This window comes from Oenanthe melanoleuca, unplaced genomic scaffold (genome assembly GCF_029582105.1).
Source record: "Oenanthe melanoleuca isolate GR-GAL-2019-014 unplaced genomic scaffold, OMel1.0 S078, whole genome shotgun sequence".
Classification (NCBI taxonomy): Eukaryota; Metazoa; Chordata; class Aves; order Passeriformes; family Muscicapidae; genus Oenanthe; species Oenanthe melanoleuca.
Genome location: NW_026612727.1, coordinates 56,101 through 62,299, shown reverse-complemented (window position 1 = coordinate 62,299; position 6,199 = coordinate 56,101). Strand labels below are relative to the sequence as shown.

The 6,199-nt window shown below is 43.7% G+C and overlaps 1 long non-coding RNA gene across 1 annotated transcript; it reads left to right on the top strand.

The window, feature by feature from the left end:
- The first annotated feature begins 573 nt into the window (after positions 1-573).
- Positions 574-5,492, top strand: LOC130266533 (uncharacterized). Its single transcript, XR_008842912.1, has 2 exons — positions 574-991; positions 5,035-5,492. It is a non-coding gene; the product is annotated as an uncharacterized LOC130266533 (long non-coding RNA).
- Positions 5,493-6,199: the final 707 nt, after the last annotated feature.

Sequence of the window (6,199 nt, the reverse complement as noted above, 5' to 3'; positions counted from 1 at the left end):
CATGTTCATCGGTGAGGGACAGGGGAGGGGACAGGGATGGGGACACTGGGGACACTGGGGACAGGGACACTGGGGACAGGGGAGGGGACACTGGGGACACTGGGGACAGCAGCGGTGGCCATGGTCGTTGGTGAGGGACAGGGGAGGGGACAGGGGATACTGGAGACAGGGACAGGGGACACTGGGGACAGGGACACTGGGGACACTGGGGACACTGGGGACACTGGGGACAGCAGGGGCGGCCATGTTCATCGGTGAGGGACAGGGACAGGGACAGGGACAGGGACAGGGACACCATGGTGGCCTTTGTCACCAGGAGTAGCATTGACCATGGGAATCCCCAGGAGGTTTGGGGTGGTTCTGGGGCCTCTGGTGACCCCAAATTTGTCCCCAGCTGGTCCCTGATCCTGTCACCTCATGGGGTCACAGTGGTGGCTTTTGTCACCCAAGGGGTGACATCACTGCTGTAGATCCCCAAGGGGTTTTTGGGTGGTTTTGGGGTTTTTTTTTGGCTGATTTTGGACAAATTTGGGCTAATTCTGAAGGTTTTGGGGTCTCAGGTGACCCCAAACTTGTCCCCAGTTGGATTTGGGTCCTGTCACCTCTTGTGGTCACAGTGGTGGCTTTTGTCCCCAGGAGGTGACATCATTCCTGTAGATCCCCAAGGGGTTTTTGGGTGGTTTTGATGGGGATTTTTTGGGATAATTTGGAGTTTTTGGGGTCTCTGGTGACCCCAACCCTGCCCCCTGGTCCTGTCACCCCTTGGGGTCACAGTGGTGGCTTTTGTCCCCAGGAGGTGACATCAACCCTGGGACATTTTGAGCTGTTTCTGTTCGTTTTTAGGGATCTTTGGATGGGGTTTTTTGGGATCATTTGGGAATTTTTGGGGAATATTCCCATCCCAATTCCCTGGAATTCCCTGCAGGATTCCTGGTGCTGCACATGGACGAGGAGCAGGGACAGCAGGTGGACCTGGATGAGCTCATCTCTGGTGAGTGAAAATTCCCAAAATTCCACAAATCCCCGAAATTCCCAAATTCCCAAAATTCCCCGGATTCTGAAAATTCTGAAAATTCCCGAAATTCCTGATTTTTAAGGGGAAAAAAAAAAAATCTGCGTTTTGTAGGATCTAAACTTCAATTTTGGGGAAAATTCCACATTTTTAGGGCCAATCTCTCATTTTTAGGAAGAAAAAAAAAATTAGGATCTAAAATGTCATTTTTTGGGGAGAAATCCTGCAATTCTGAGGCAAAATCCCCATTTTTAGCATCCAACCCCAACTTTTAGGGAAAAATTCCACATTTTTAGGATCTGAACATTCATTTTTAGATGGAATTCCACATTTTTTAGGGCCAAATCCTTCATTTTTAGGGGAAAAAATCCCATTTTTAGGGGGAAAAAAATCCCATTTTATGGAAAAATGCCATTTTAAGGGAAAAACACCATTTTGTTAAAATCTCTATTTTTAGAGTAAAAAAAATTTGCCACATTTTTAGGGCCAAATCTGTCATTTTTAGGGAGAAAAAAGTCCACATTTTTATGGGAAAAAAAAAATCTAATTCTTAGGGAAAAAAATCCCATATTTTTAGGGCCAAATCCCCCATTTTTAGTGGAAAAAAATCTTGTTTTTAGGGGAAAAAGAATCCCATATTTAAGGAAAAAAATCCCATTTTTAGAGGAAAAAAAGTCCCATTTTAAAGGAGAAAAAAATTCCCATTTTTAGGGAAAAAATAAGCTCATTTATAAGGAAAAAACCATAATTTTTAGTATTTAATTTTCATTTTTGGGCAAAAATTCCACATTTTTAGGGCCAAGTGCTTCATTTTTAGGGGGAAAATCCCATTTTTAGGACAAAAAATTCCCATTTTTGGGGTCAAATTCCTCATTTTGGGGGAAAAAAAAATCTGTTTTAAAGGAAAAAAAATTCCAAGTTTTAGGGGAAAAAATCCTATTTTTAGGGAAAAAACAATTTTTAGCAAAACCCCCCATTTTTACAGTCTAAACTTTCATTTGTGGGGAAAATCCCACATTTTTAGGCCAAATTCCTCATTTTTAGGGGAAAAAAAATCAATTTTCGGGGCAAAATAATCCCATTTTTAGGGAAAAAAACAATTTTTTAGGGGAAAAAATATCTCATTTTTAGGGCCAAACCCCTCATTTTTAGGGGAAAACAATCAATTTTTAGGGAAAAAAAAAATCTCATTAAAAAAATCCCATTTTAGTCGAAAAAATAATCCCATTTTCAGGAGAAAAAAAGTCAAATTTTTAGGTGGAAAAACCCCCATTTTTAGGGGAAAAATTCCCATTTTTAGGGGAAAAAACTTCCATTTTTAGGGCCAAATTCCTCATTTTTAGGGGAAAAAAAATCCCATTTTTAGGGAAAAAAATTCCTACATTTTAGGGCCAAATCCTTCATTTTTGGGGGCAAACATCACATTTTTAAGGAAAAAAATTCTCATTTTTAGGGAAAAACCCCCATTTTTAAAGGAAAAACCCCAAATTTTAGGGAAAAGAATTCCCATATTTTGAGTCAAACCCCTCATTTTTAGAGGAAAAACCTCCTATTTTTAGGCATAAAATCTCCCATTTTTAAAAGAAAATCTCCAATTTTTAGGGGAAAAAAATCCCATTTTTAGCAGAAAAAAAAATCTCATTTTTAGGGGGAAAAATTCCATTTTAAAGGAAAAAAAAAATCCAATTTTAAAGGAAAAAATCCCATTTTTAGGGGAAAAAATTCCATTTTAAAGGAAAAAAAAAAACAGTTTTAAAGGAAAAAAATCCCATTTTTAGGGAGAAATCCGGTTTTTTTTGAATGTTGGGATTTTGGCCTCCGGAGGGACCCGAACCTCCCGGGCAGGGCCCTCCTGGATCCCTGCAGGGGATGGGATGAGCTCACTCCTGGATTTCGGGGATTTTTTCCCTCTCTGACCTCATCCCGTGGAGCCGAGCCCGGAAAATTCCCGAGCTTTCCAAAAAAAACCACCAAAAACTCTAAAAAAGGGAAAAAGTCGCTTTTCCTTCAGCTCTGAGGAGAAAAAAAAGGGGAGGGCTGGGATTTGCTCGGAATTCCGGGAATTTTTGGGATCTGGGGGGTTGCTCTGATTTCCCTGAGAATGAGGGAAAATCCTTGAGGGATTTGGGATAAACAAGGAAAAAAAAATTGGAAAAAAATCCTGGATGCGATTCCGGCTCCTGGGAGCTGCTCCAGGATTTGGGATTGGGGGCTGGGAGAGGGAAAATCCTGATTTTTAAAATGGGATTTATTCCCATTCCAGACCCAAATTCCTGGGATCAAAGGGGTCCCTGGGAGATTCCAGTCCCCCATCCCAAAAATCCCAGATTTCCAGGATCCTCAGGAATTTTTGTGGATTGTTTTCCTAAAAAAAATGAGGATTTTGTTCTCATTGTTAGCCAGGATTTGGTGATTGACAGGGAAAAGTTCCAGGGTGGGGGGGAGGGGTAGAAATTTGGGAAAATCCCCTCCCAAAAAATTTTGGGGGTGATCCTAAAAGATAAAAGCAAAGGCATAGAATGATCTCAAGAAATTAAAGAAAATAAAATTATAAAAAATTAATGTATAATATAAATATTTTAATATATAAATAAATAAGTTAGTATAATATATAAAATATAGTAATTACAAAAAATTTAAGTAAATGTTTAGGATGATCCAAAAATAATTATATTCACAGGAAAGGCTCAGGATGATCCCAAAAATCCTGACCCCTGATCCTGGTCCTTATCCTGATCCCAATCCCAATTCTGACCCTGAACCCGATCCTGATTCCAAATCCTGATCCTGAACCCGATCCTGATCCAAATCCTGATTCTGATCCCAATCCTGATTCTGATCCCAATCCTGATTCTGACCATCAATCCGACTCTTCCCCTGATCTGAATCCTGATCCCAATTCTTATCCCAATCTCAATTCTGATTCTGATCCTGATCCTGGTCCTGATCCCGATTCTGATAGAAATTCCACTCATCCTCTGATCCTGATCCCAATCCTGATCCTGATCTCAATTCTGATCCCAATTCTGATCCTGATTCCAACCCTGATCCCGACCCTAACTCTGATCCCAATTCTGATCTCAGTCTCAGTTCTGATCTCAATTCTGATCCTGATTCCAACCCTGATCCTGATCCTAACTCTGATCCCAATTCTGATCCCAGTCTCGGTTCTGATCCCAATCCTGATCTTGATCCTGACCTGATTCTGATCACATTCCCACTCCTCCCCTGATCCCAATCCCAATCCCAGTCTTGATTCTGATTCTGATCCTAATCCCAATCCTGATCCTAACTCTGATCCCAATTCTGATCCCAGTCTCGGTTCTGATCCCAATCCTGATCTTGATCCTGACCTGATTCTGATCACATTCCCACTCCTCCCCTGATCCCAATCCCAATCCCAGTCTTGATTCTGATTCTGATCCTAATCCCAATCCTGATCCCAATCCTGATCCTGATCCTAATCCTTGATCCTGATCCCAGTTCTGATCCCAGTCTTGGTTCTGCTCCCAATCCTGATCCAAATCCCAAATCTAATCCCAATTCTGATCCTGATCCCAATCCCACTCTTCCCCTGATCCTGATCTTGATCCCAATCCTGATCCTGATCCCAGTCTTGATTCTGATTCTGATCCCAATCCCAACCCTGATCCCAGTCTTAAATCTGATCCCAATCCCAATCCTGATCCTAATCTTGATCCTGATCTTAATCCTTGATCCCAGTCCCAATTCTGATCCCAATCTCGGTTCTGCTCCCAATCCTGATCCTGATCCTGATCCAATTCTGACACAATCCCACTCTTCCTCTGATCCCGATCCTGATCCAAATCCCAAACCTAATCCCAATTCTGATCCTGATCCTAATCCCAATCCCACTCTTCCCTTGATCGTGATCCCAATCCTCACCCTGATCCCAATTCTGATCCTAATCCCTGATCCCGATCCTGATCTTGATCTGATCCTAATCCCTGATCTTGATCCTGATCTTAATCCTGATCCTAATCCCTGCTCTGCCATTCCAGCCCTGAAGCTGCTCCTCAAGGATCCCGTTCCGGCCGTGCGGATCAAGGTGGCCGAGACCCTGGGACGCCTCGTCCGCCTCCTCTGAATCCCAGAATTCCCAGGAATTCCCAATTCTGAGACCCTGGGACGCCTCGTCCGCCTCCTCTGAATCCCAGAATTCTCAGAATTCCTGGGAATTCCCAGCTCTGAGACCCAGGGACGCCTCCTCTGAATTCCTGGAATTCCTGAGAATTCCTGGATTTGCTCAGCAATACCCCAGGTTATCCCAATCCATGGGAAAAGTCTTCCTGCACCTTCTTCCTGGACACAGGGGCAAAAAAAGTAGGAAAAGGGCCGGAATTTGGGATGGGATCCGATCCTGCCCCTCCGGCTGCTTCCCAAAGGATCCGGGATCCATTCCCAAAATTCCTCCCCTGTACAGAGACCTGTTTTTAAATAAAGCTTTTGCCTCCTGGAATTCAGGGATTCCTTGGGATTTGGGGGGTGGGAAGGGGTGACCCCACCTGTGTCTCCATGGGGATGATCCAGGGATTCTTCCCGGCTGGAAAATCTGGGAATCTGAGAATGTGGGGATGGGATTGGGATATTCCAGAATGTGGGAATGGGGATGGGGACATTGAGTAGATGTGGGAATGTGGGAATGGGATTAGGGATTTTGAGGGATGTGGGAATGGGAATATTGGAGAATTCAGGACACCAAGAATCTGGAAAAAAAATCCTTTATTGAGCGCTGTGAGTTCTGACGGCGGCAGATCCCTTTGGATCCCGTTGGATCTGGTTGGATCCCGTTGGATTCCTATGGGAATGTCAGGTGTAGGGAATGGGAATATTGGGGAATTCGGGAACAAAGAGCCTGGGAACGTATATTAAAAAATCCTTTATTGAGCGCTGTGAGTTCTGATGGCGGCAGATCCCTTTGGATCCATTTGGATCTCTTTGGATCTGGTTGGATCCCATTGGATTCCTATGGGAATGTCAGGTGTAGGGAATGGGAATATTGGGGAATTGGGGACACCAACAGCCCGGTACTGTATTCAAAACAATCCTTCATTGAGCACTGTGATTCCGACAGCAGGGGATCCCTTTGGATCCAGTTGGATCCTGTTGGATCCGGTTGGATCCCAGCGCATTCCCGGCAGGAGCATCAGGTGTAAGGAACGGGAA